At 47.8% G+C, this 10,593-nt stretch overlaps 1 pseudogene; it reads right to left on the reverse strand.

Moving 5' to 3' along the window:
• Positions 1-7,712: 7,712 nt before the first annotated feature.
• LOC108353088 (60S ribosomal protein L27 pseudogene) lies at positions 7,713-10,031 on the reverse strand (annotated as a pseudogene).
• Between the last annotated feature and the right edge of the window lie 562 nt (positions 10,032-10,593).

Below are 10,593 nucleotides of genomic sequence, written 5' to 3' on the forward strand. Positions count from 1 at the left end.
GTTAAGGACTGGTCTGAGGGAACAGGCTTTGGTTTTTAAACCACCACCCTATCCTGCTGGTCTGTGCACACACAGAAACAATGGAATGGTTTGGGTGTTGGCTTGGAAGAGTTCTGCTCTGGTGTCCCTGTATGAGATCCCAAAACCCATGGATATAAAGAACTCCAGGCATTGGCCCCTCTTGGGGACCACTATCTCTTGTTGAAGGCTTGTAGGACAAAGGTCTGTGATGACTGGCTAAAATGGGACCCTCTACAGGGCTGAGTCCTTAGGCCATCTGTGACTCAGGCCTTTACTGAGTCCCTGACAGACTAGGAACAGGAACTTCTCCGTGTCAAGTCAGAGGTTCTGTTCATAGCATCTAGGCACAGCCATACTTCATAAATGCCTTAACAATCACTCTCCTTGCAGGTTATAGAGCCCTGTCTCTGGCCACCTGGCTTCTCCCCCGCTGTTTCCCTGCTTCATTCCAAGCAAAGCTGGAGTTTACTATGCGGCTGCATTTTACCTGGGTTCCCTCCTCAGGCTGCACTCCTAACACCCAGCACAGACTGTAAGTCTGCATGTCCAGTTTAAGTTTTAGGCAAACTGGATCAGATTGTCAGGGCCAGTAGCCATCAGTGCTCTTCCTCCACACAGCCTGACCCTTGGGCAAGAAAAACAAACATGGCTACCTTAGCCGTCCCTCAGCAAGGATTGCAAATGTCAGCTCAGCAGGCTCCCCACATATGTTGACTGGTGTGAACTGAGTGTGTGAACAGGGAAGACTGAATACACCTGGAGTGGAGTGGGGTGGGGTGGGTGGGTGTGCCCAAGAGCCAGCTAGGCTGAAGGACTACCTGTGAGGTCCTGGGCTCTGAGAAGCACCACTGCCTCCAAGGAAGACAGGGACAGATAAGGTGGCCACAGTTTCTTGTTTGAATGGGAGATGAACATGAGAAGAGAAAGATTTGCCTTAACAAACAGGAGTCCAGGTCGTTGCTAAGCTGCAGGCACTGTCATCTGCCAACATCTGGCAGCCTTGTCCACAAGCAGCCTGAGATGCCAGGAGAGCTTCCGGGGCATAAGAAGGGCAGCCCTACTCCCTGTTGCCTTAGACCAGTGACTTTACAATGAGCAGAGAAATGTGTGTATAGAGGCATGACCAGAGCCTTTAAAACAAACAAATAAACAAGGCAGAAAATAGGAGGGTCCTCTATAGGGAAAAGATGTCAGACAGCTATCAAAGTGAGGATGGAGTATATGTGTGCTTGCTGGGTTAGTTCTTGTGGGTTGTGATTAAAACAAAGTGCACCGTTGCCCTCAAGGCAAGAAGTGAGCAGAGTAGAAACCGGACTTCACTATAAAGACAAGACTTGCCTTTTTTATTTATTTTTTTTTTAGCTTAACTCTTTGCTAACAGAGATACACAGGCCATATACAAGCCTGTGGCTTCCCCAAGCTCTCATGACCTGCTCAGACAGGCAGCTGCCTTCTAGAATAGAGGGCCTAACTGTAAAATGGGGAAAGTCACCCAAGGTAAAGCAAGGCTGAATGCCACCTCCTAACATAGACACAATTAAAGTAATAACTCTAATGGGGTTGGGGGGCAGGGAGTCCAGTCTCAAAGCAACTGGGGCTCAACTTCCATTCCCCCTGTGGCTGTCCTCCCCACACCTAGTCCTAGAGTGGTTTTGTTTTGTTTTGTTTTGTTTTGTTTTGTTTTGTTTTGTTTTGGATAGACTCTATGTAGTCCCTGGCTGACCTGAAACTCTCTAGATAGATTAGGCTGGCCTCAAGCTCACAGAGATCTGCCTGCTTCTAGCTCTTGAGTATGGGGATTAAGGGCTTTGGTCACACTCAGCCTGGTGAGACTTTTTAAAAATTATTTTATGTATCTGTGTGTTTTGCCTGCATACATGTGTGTGGGACCTGTTGCTCTTGAAAGCCAGAAAAGGGCCTTGGATCCCCTGGGACTGGAGTTACAGACAGTCATAAGCCACCATGTGAGTGCCAGGAACTGAACCCAGGGCCTCTGCAAGAGCAGCCAGTGCTCCCAGCCACTGAGCCATTTCTCTAGCGCATGGTGAGACCTTCTTTAATGTGACTCACCCATCCTCCACAGTTGGGAGCCCACCAGGTCCAATTCAGTCACCCTGAGCAGACAGGGACTCTATGGGAGGTCTCTGCCTTCTCTCTCCCACCCCCACCTAGCAGCCCACACCCAGCAACTGACTTCCAGAAGGATCCACAAAGCAACCTTTCAGCAGGGTGAGCTCAGTCCCCCAACAGACTCTCCTGGTAGAACTGCACCATCGTCCTGTGCCGTCTCCTTTCTCTGCCTGCTCTTTCTCCCCCCTAGGTCTCTCCTGTTTCTGCCCATAGACACCTGTAGAGAGGGAATGGAGTTCTGAGTGAACGTGAATGGCTTTACTTGAGACAGCAGTGTCAAGGACCAAGGAAATGAACCCATGGGAAAGTAATTAGCCAACTCTTTTCCCTGGGTCAATCTTGGAAAGGGAAAGGCTCCTTCTGTCATTTTACTAGTGTCTGCTAACCATTGGCTAATGTGCATGAAAACTAGCAACTCTCTCTTCCTCCTGATTACAGTCTGAGACTGTGCATTCCACCTAACACTGGCTAACCCTGCCATGTTAGTTGAGTTGAGTCTCTGCCATGTTCTGTGTTGCACACCGGACAGACCATTGCACAAATAGATCCTCTTATTAGTCAGGCTGAGCCCATGATGACTACTGCACTGGCCTCATCCTGCACCAAGAAAAAGGGTGTGTTTCTTGCACCCACCCAGGTATTTGAGGATTCCCAAGCCACATTGAAAAGGGTCTCTGTTCCTGGGACCACACAACTCCAGGGAGCGGAGGTGTAGAAATCCACGATTCTGAGATTGGTTGGGGCCCTGTGTTCCTGAACACATGTTCAGATGAGCCACTGAGATGAACAAGTGGATCTCCTACCATGTACATCATCAGTCAAGGAGCTCTGGGAGGCAGTGAGAGAAACCAGCTCTAGTTACCTTGCGGAGAACAGGCCTGTGCTGGTTAATAAGTAGACAGGTTGTGAAGGAGGATTGGAAACAAGCTGGGAAAGTAAGCAGGACCCACTCAAGCTCGGGCGTGGTGTAAGAGAGATGAATTTCAACTCCACCCTTCTACCCCATTGCACACATACAGGCCCCCGCAGGCAGTACAGTCTGGGCTTCGCCTCCTACTAAGAGTCATCTGGTCCGTCATTTTAAAGGTGTAGATAAAGCTGTTCCCCACTCCATAGACCTCTGTCACTTACGATAAGCAGGATCTACCAGAAGATGCCTCAGGCACTGTCTCAGTTGATGTTGAGAAACAACCAAAGACAAGTGCAGGCTCCAAGTCTAACCAGACTTCTAGCACTGGAATTGTACATTAGAAACAGTTCTTATGGGGCTGACAAGATGGGTCAGTGGTGAAAGTGTGCTTTACAAGCCTGGAGACTCAAGTTCTTAGCCCAGGATGAAGCCCAAGTGGGAGGGAGAAAACCAACTCCTGAAAATATTCCTCTGACAGCCACAAGCATAGACATATCACACACACACACACACACACACACACACACACACACACAGAGGATAACAACAACAAAAGCTTTTGCTCTTAAGTGGTTATGTTATACATACAGAAATGCCTATATAAATAATGCTTTCAGTCTGTTCTCTGACCTCTGGACTCTGTAGGACTGACTTCAGAAAGGAAAGGTTGCAGGCTCTGGGCTTACAGAGCAGGGCTTGGCCACCTGGGATGCGATGGCCACCAGAAGCAGATGTGAGAGAAAGAGTTCTACAGGAAGTCAAGAGATTTTCAGCAAGGGGGAAGAATGTGAGTGGCCATATACAACAGAAGGGTGTATGGTGTGTGTGTGTGTGTGTGTGTGTGTGTGTGTGTGTGTGTGTGTGTCTGTGTGTCTGTGTGCGTGTGTGTCTGTGTGTATGCCTGAGTGTGTCTGTGTGTTTGTGCATGTGTCTGTGTGTGTGTCTGTGTGCGTGTGTGTGTCTGTGTGTCTGTGTGTGAGTGTGTATGTGTGTCTGTGTGTGTGTATGTGTGTATGTGTCTGTGTCTGTGTATCTGTGTGTGTGCCTGTGTGTGCCTGTGTGTGAGTGTGTATGTGTGTCTGTGTGTGTGTATGTGTGTATGTGTCTGTGTCTGTGTATCTGTGTGTGTGCCTGTGTGTGCCTGTGTGTGTGTCTGTGTGTGTGTCTGTGTGTGTGCCTGTGTATGTGCCTGTGTGTGTGTGCCTATGTGTGCTGTGTGTCTGTGTGTGTGTCCATGTGTGTGTCTATATGTCTGTGTGTGTGCCTGTGTGTGTACATGTGTATGTGTGTATATCTGTGTGTGTCTTTGTGTCGTGTGTCTGTGTGTCTGTATGTGTCTATGTGTGTCTGTGTGTCTGAGTGTCTGTGTGTCTGTCTGTGTTTGTCTTTGTGTCTGTGTGTCTGCCTGTGTGTATGTGTCTGTGTATTTCTGCATGTATGTGTGTGTCTGTGTGTATGTGTGTACAAGTACACATATGTATTTTCATACTGAGATGTTTCTCCATCAGCTGTCACTTAGGAAAAAAACCCAAGAATTCAGGAAAGTGATTTGGGCAGGATGCCCTTCATTTCATTTTTGGATTCAAGGAAAAGAGTCCTTTCAATTTGATTCAGAGCAGAGAGAAGTGGGAACACTCTAAGCCCAGCCAATTAAACTCACTGTCAGAAAAGGGGTTGGCTACACACAGAGTGGAGAAGTGGAATGTTTCACTTTCCACCCCCATACTTAAGTTCAGGCATCTGAAGCTGTCATGTGCTAAGACCCCAAAGAAAGAGAGTGATGCCTGTGGAGCCTGTAGTCTTTCAGTGGCCATCTGTGAGCGATCACATGTGAGGGAAGCACCTCCGTGTGGCCGAGCTCACATGAAACTTCAAAGGAGAATCACTAGCTGAGGGCAGTTTGTCTCCATCCCTGTCAGCACACCCAGCAGTAGTTACAGTTTGCACCTTGACTACAGGCCAACGAGTACTGAAAGAGAGAGAGAGACAGAGAGAGAGAGACAGAGAGAGACAGAGACAGAGACAGAGACAGAGAGACAGAGAGACAGAGAGAGACAGAGACAGAGACAGAGAGAGACAGAGACAGAGAGACAGAGAGAGAGATAACCAGGCCACAGAGAGCTGCTCATGGCAGACAATTAGATAAGTCAGCTTCTTGTCACAGCTCTTCAGCTCTGTGGCCTCACAGAACCTAGTCATTCTCAGGGCCTTGTGAGCCCATGTGGGTATCCATCAGCCTGTGGCCTCAGCTTCTCTCCAGAGCTCCACACTTTCTGGGGAAAGGGAGGTCTACAAACAGGTGCAACCAGAGCCATTAGAGGTCTCTGTAACTGTGGAGGGTGGCCATTACCCTTGCTCTCGTGTCCAGCAGGCCTGGGGCTGTCCTTACCTTCATGGGGCCCTCAGTCTTGGCAGGGATACCCACTGCTGACTTGTACTCATCCAGAGGAGCTAACATGGAGATAAAAACGCACACAGGACCACATGGAAGAGCAAGGCAGAGATTAGGGTATGTTGCTAAGTGTGTAGTCGCTATCTGTGCAGCACGTCAGTTTCATGGGACATTTAGTCTGTTTTATTTGCTCTTTCCCTGGTGCCTAAAATAGAACCCAGCACGTGGCAGGTGCCTAATAATTGCCTGTTATCCAAATGAAGGATGACGAGAAGGCTTCGGGGGGAGGGGGAGTTGGGTCATCACGTATGAGTCAGAGATGAGGTGAACAGCATTCCTGGAGAAGGAACAGTATGCACAAGTACTCAGAGGCACGATGGTGCAGAGTGTCTGAGGATGGCAGAAAGTCTACTCTGCTTGTCCAAGAGGGCGGTGATGGCAGTGACTCTGGCTTTGGGAATCTTTTTGTTTTATTTTGTTTTTCGAGACAACCTGCCGCCTTAGCTGTCCTGGGACTCGCTCCGTAGGCCAGGCTGACCTTGAACTTATAGAAATCACCTGCCTCTGCATCTCAAGTGCTGGGATTAAAGGTGTGAGCCGCCAATGCTCTGCCCTATCTTTGGGGATTTTGATCCTTTCTTTGAGAACACTGGAGCCCACAGTGGGTAGTTGCAAATTACAGGCCCTGGGTTTGGTCGTTTTTTTTTTTTTTTAATTCTATATATTTGCTGGGTATCTATGAGTGTTTGTGTACATGTATATTTGTGTAAAACATGCATGCGATACCCGAGGATGTGTCAAGTCCCCTGGAATCAGAGTGTAGACGATTGTGAGAGTTGCTGGGAACTGAACCGGGGTCCTCTGCAAGAGTCCTAAATGCTACACTGGTCTGTTTCTCCCAGCAGTACAGCAATAAGAGAAACAGACCTGTGTCCACACAAAAGCTGTAGGCAGAAGGCAGCAGCATCCACAAATGTCCCGAACCCCAAGCAGCCCAGTTGCTCGCCACCAGGAGAACAGATAAACAAATTGAGAAATGGAGAAAGCTTAGGAAACAGGAGGCTGCCTAACAGCAAAAGTCACAGAAGATGTGCAAGGGGAAGTAACAGGGTGGTGTGTAGAAGGTTTTTTAATGTGGTTTATAAAGGCTATGTGTATAGTGTTGTTACTGCAAGAACCTACTTTTGTTTGGTTTTTTTTTTTCCTTTTGTTTTTGTTTTTGTGGGGTGGAAGTCAACACAGAGGTTGTTCAGAGTGCTGGAGTGCAAGCTTAAAAGAGGTCATCAGACCCCTTTCCCAGTGACAGAAGCAGCCTGGGCTTGAGGAGAATGCATTTGTTAAAAGATCTACTTTTAAGTTTTTTTGCAATTTTTGACGGGGTGATCCCGTGAAAGCACTGAGAAGCTAGGGTTGGGGACAGCAAGGGACCTCCTGAATTTCCAATATGCAGGGCTGTAGCCTGAACTGGGTGGTGGGTACGGAGGGGAGGAAGGATGGATGACAGGATGCTGTGAAGGTTTGAGGACAGTGTAGGTGCCAATCAGATCAGCTCGAGAGGGAGGTTAAGGGTCACTAAAACCTTCCCTCTTGACACCCATGGAAATTCCTCAGTCTGGTCCCTTACTATCATGGATTCCTGCCTAAGGAAACCAGTCTCTTGCTGTGCTTTTAACAGGGAAGTTTTACAGATTGTCACCTGGGTCAGCATCCTGTGACACAATCTGATTCACAAGAAGAGCAGCCCAGGTGACCTCCATGACATCATCAGAGGTGGGCCTTGGGTTTCCCAGAACCAGCATGGCCCCAGACCTTGGGCTAACTGATAGTTGGGGAACCTAGAGCCTGTGAATGGAACCACTTGGACCTGTATCTTGCCCTTGGTACCGAGAGCAAGGCTGTAGCAAGGGTGTGACACCTGGCCCTTTTCCCATGCCTGCTGTCCCAGAAGCCAACAGAATCCTGGGAGAGAAGTGAGAAGCTCATGAGCCCTCTGGGGCAGGGCAAGGTCAGGTAGGAGGTGCTCAAGTCTCAGCTGTACCTACACAAGTGAGGTGTGCGTCCCTGGGACACAGGCTTTGGGGAAGTCCCAAGTGGATGTCATCTGTCATAGGACCTTAGCATCTGGCCTCCAACAACACTCCATGTCTTTTTATATAGTTCCTGTGTCAAGATGCCCTTGGTTCAGTCCTGAGAGCCACAGGTCTTTGAAGGGTAAGACAGTGTGCTCTGCTGGGCTCTACCTTCTTCCCCCTTTCCACATCACACATTGAATTCTCCTAGGATAAAGGAAGTGCTTGAGGTCTAGTATGAAAATACAGAGATGGGTTGGGGATTTAGCTCAGTGGTAGAGCACTTGCCTAAGAAGCGCAAGGCCCTGGGTTCGGTCCCCAGCTCTGAAAAAAAGAAAAAAAAAAAAAAAAAAGAAAATGTTATGAAAATACAGAGATGACACAGATCCTCAGGACTGACTGGGATACAAACACACACACACACACACACACACACACACATAAACACACACACACACAAACCACACACACACACACACACACACACACACACACACACACCCTCCCCAGAATGAGACATTCCTAGACTCCAGAAGACTCCCCTGTGGCCTTTCCAGACAGCTCCCAAGCCATCGTTCTGATGTTCGTGGCCACAGGTTAGCATTATCTGTCTTAGACTGTACAGATGGGTACACAGTCTACCCATGGGCTGTTTTTCTTCCCCAGGTAATGCTTATGGGTGCATCCATGCTGCTATGTGTCTCAGGAGGAAGTACATCCTTTCCCTTGCTGAACAGAATCCTGTTCTGTGGAAGCGATAGCGTCACTCTGTTCATGGGCATTTGAGCTAATTCAAGTTCGGGGCTCTTAACTTTATGCAGAGACTCTTTACGACTCTATGTAGAGTTTCTGGGCCATACATTAGCATATGTTCTGACTTTACTAGATAACTGCTTCGGGTTCCCTATAGTGACTGTACCTATGCACACTCACACTCATGAGGTAGAAAGTTCCAACTATATACATCCTGCCAACACTTGATCACTCTGGCTGTAGTGCAGGTGTCCAAGGTAGGCCTCACTCTGCATTGCCTTGTGACTAAGGATGCTGTGTGTCTGCCTCTCATGTGCTTAGGAGTCACCTGGGTGTTTTTCTGAGCAGTCGTAAAAGACATCTGTATGGCTCTTTTCTTTCTTTCTTTTCCTTCCTTCCTTCTTTCTTCTCTTTTTCTTTTCTTTTCTTTTTTTTTTCTTTTCTTTCTTTCTTCCTTCCTTCCTTTCTTTCTTTCTGTTTTTGGTTGGTTGGTTGGTTGGTTGGTTGGTTGGTTGGTTTTGGTTTTTGGCTTTTTGTGGTAGGGGTTCTCCATGTGGCCCTAGCTGTCCTGGAACTCGAGGTGTAGACCAGGCTGGCCTCGAACTCACAGAGATCTGTCTGCACCTGCCTCCCAAGGGTTAGGATTAAAGATGTGCACCACTACTGTCTGGCTATTTTTTTTTATTCTTTCTTGTTTATTCATAGAAGTTCCTTATTTATACTAGGTAGACTTTTGGTCAAGTGAATGGATGTATCTTGAATATATCCTTCCTGTGGCTTCATTTTTAACCTCATTTTCTTTTCTTTTTTTTTTTATTCATCCCTCCCACCCCTTGAGACACCTTTAACGTGGTCTCGTGTAAACCAGGTTGGCCTCACAGTCTTATGTAGTCAAAACTAAGCTTGACCTGATCCTCATGCCTCCACCTCCCCAGTGCCAAGAGCATAGACACCACCACCAAGACAATGGTGCCATGCTGGAGAACAAACCCTGGGCTCTGTGCACACTAAGCAAACACTCAACTGAGTTCCATCCCCAGCCCCTGACCTCATTTTCTGATTGAACCTTTCTCTTTTTTTAATTTTTAAAAATTTTAACGACGAAAACAAAAATATATCGAAAAGCAAAGCTTCTAGAAAAACCATTGTTCTTCCCTGTCTTGTATCACTCCTCAAACTTGACCTTGGCCTCCCGCCCGGCCTTGCGTTTCAATGCTTGGTCTCTGAACAGAACCTGGTTGACAAAAGTTTTGACCAAGGGGATGTCCCCAGAGTACCATGCGGGCATGAGGTGGTTGTAGTTTCAGACTTTTACAAAGGACCTGATCTCGGATCGCTTGGTGATTTTCTTCTTGCCCATGGCAACTGTCACTTTTCAGGGATAGTGGTTCCAGTCACCAGGGCATGGCTGTGAGGGTGTCTGAGGTACCATCATCGATGTTCTTCACAATAAGGACTTTGTATCCAGAGTAGTGTCCAGTCATGATCAGCACCACTTTCCCGGGTTTTGTGAACTTGCCCATTTCAACAGCAAGCAGCCAGCACCCAGAAGAAAGGCCTAACTGAATCTTTCAATGATGGGAGGTAGTAGTGTTGAGACAGTCTAAGCTGTCCATCTTGCCTCCTTTAGTGCCTTTTGTATCCTCTATAGGTAATCTTTGAGAAACCTAGGCTTTGTGCTGGCCGGTTTACTCTGGCTTCAATCCTTCCTTCAGTACTTCAGACACTTCCTCATCCAGGCTGACCCATGCATCTATCTGTCCATCCACCTGTCCACCCACCCATCTGCCCACCCATCCACCCACCTATCCACCACCCATCCACCCACCCATCCATTCACGACCTGCATTGCCGTGTTCGTTTGTCTGTCTACGTGATATTAAACCACCACCCCGCCCCGGGATGAATGACGATGTAAGTTGGAGATGGTGGCGTTCTTAAGATAAACAAGTCTTCAAGGTGCTTACGATCTGTTGGGGGAAATACAGCATGCACAAAAGCCTGGACAGATGCTGATCCCTGTCGTGTTGTCCTGAAGTCTGTGACTAGCAATCATTACTCTTTATTTGTCCTCGATTTGTGAGATTCTTTTCACTATTTGTAGAGTCCAATTCCCACAGGTCTGAGCTTCCGCCTGGAGGAGCTGTCGTTTACCTCCATCACTTTAGAGGCTTACCCTTTAGTGATGTCACCTGAAATGGTGTATGGTGCTGCCCAAGCATTGAGCTAAATCTTGCTGTGACCAGGTTGTATTTAGAGAAGTATTTCCCAGTGGGCACAGTGACAGATCGTTTGTGAACATCTGAAGGCTGGTCCTG

The sequence above is a fragment of the Rattus norvegicus genome, chromosome 16, assembly GCF_036323735.1.
Source record: "Rattus norvegicus strain BN/NHsdMcwi chromosome 16, GRCr8, whole genome shotgun sequence".
NCBI lineage: Eukaryota > Metazoa > Chordata > Mammalia > Rodentia > Muridae > Rattus > Rattus norvegicus.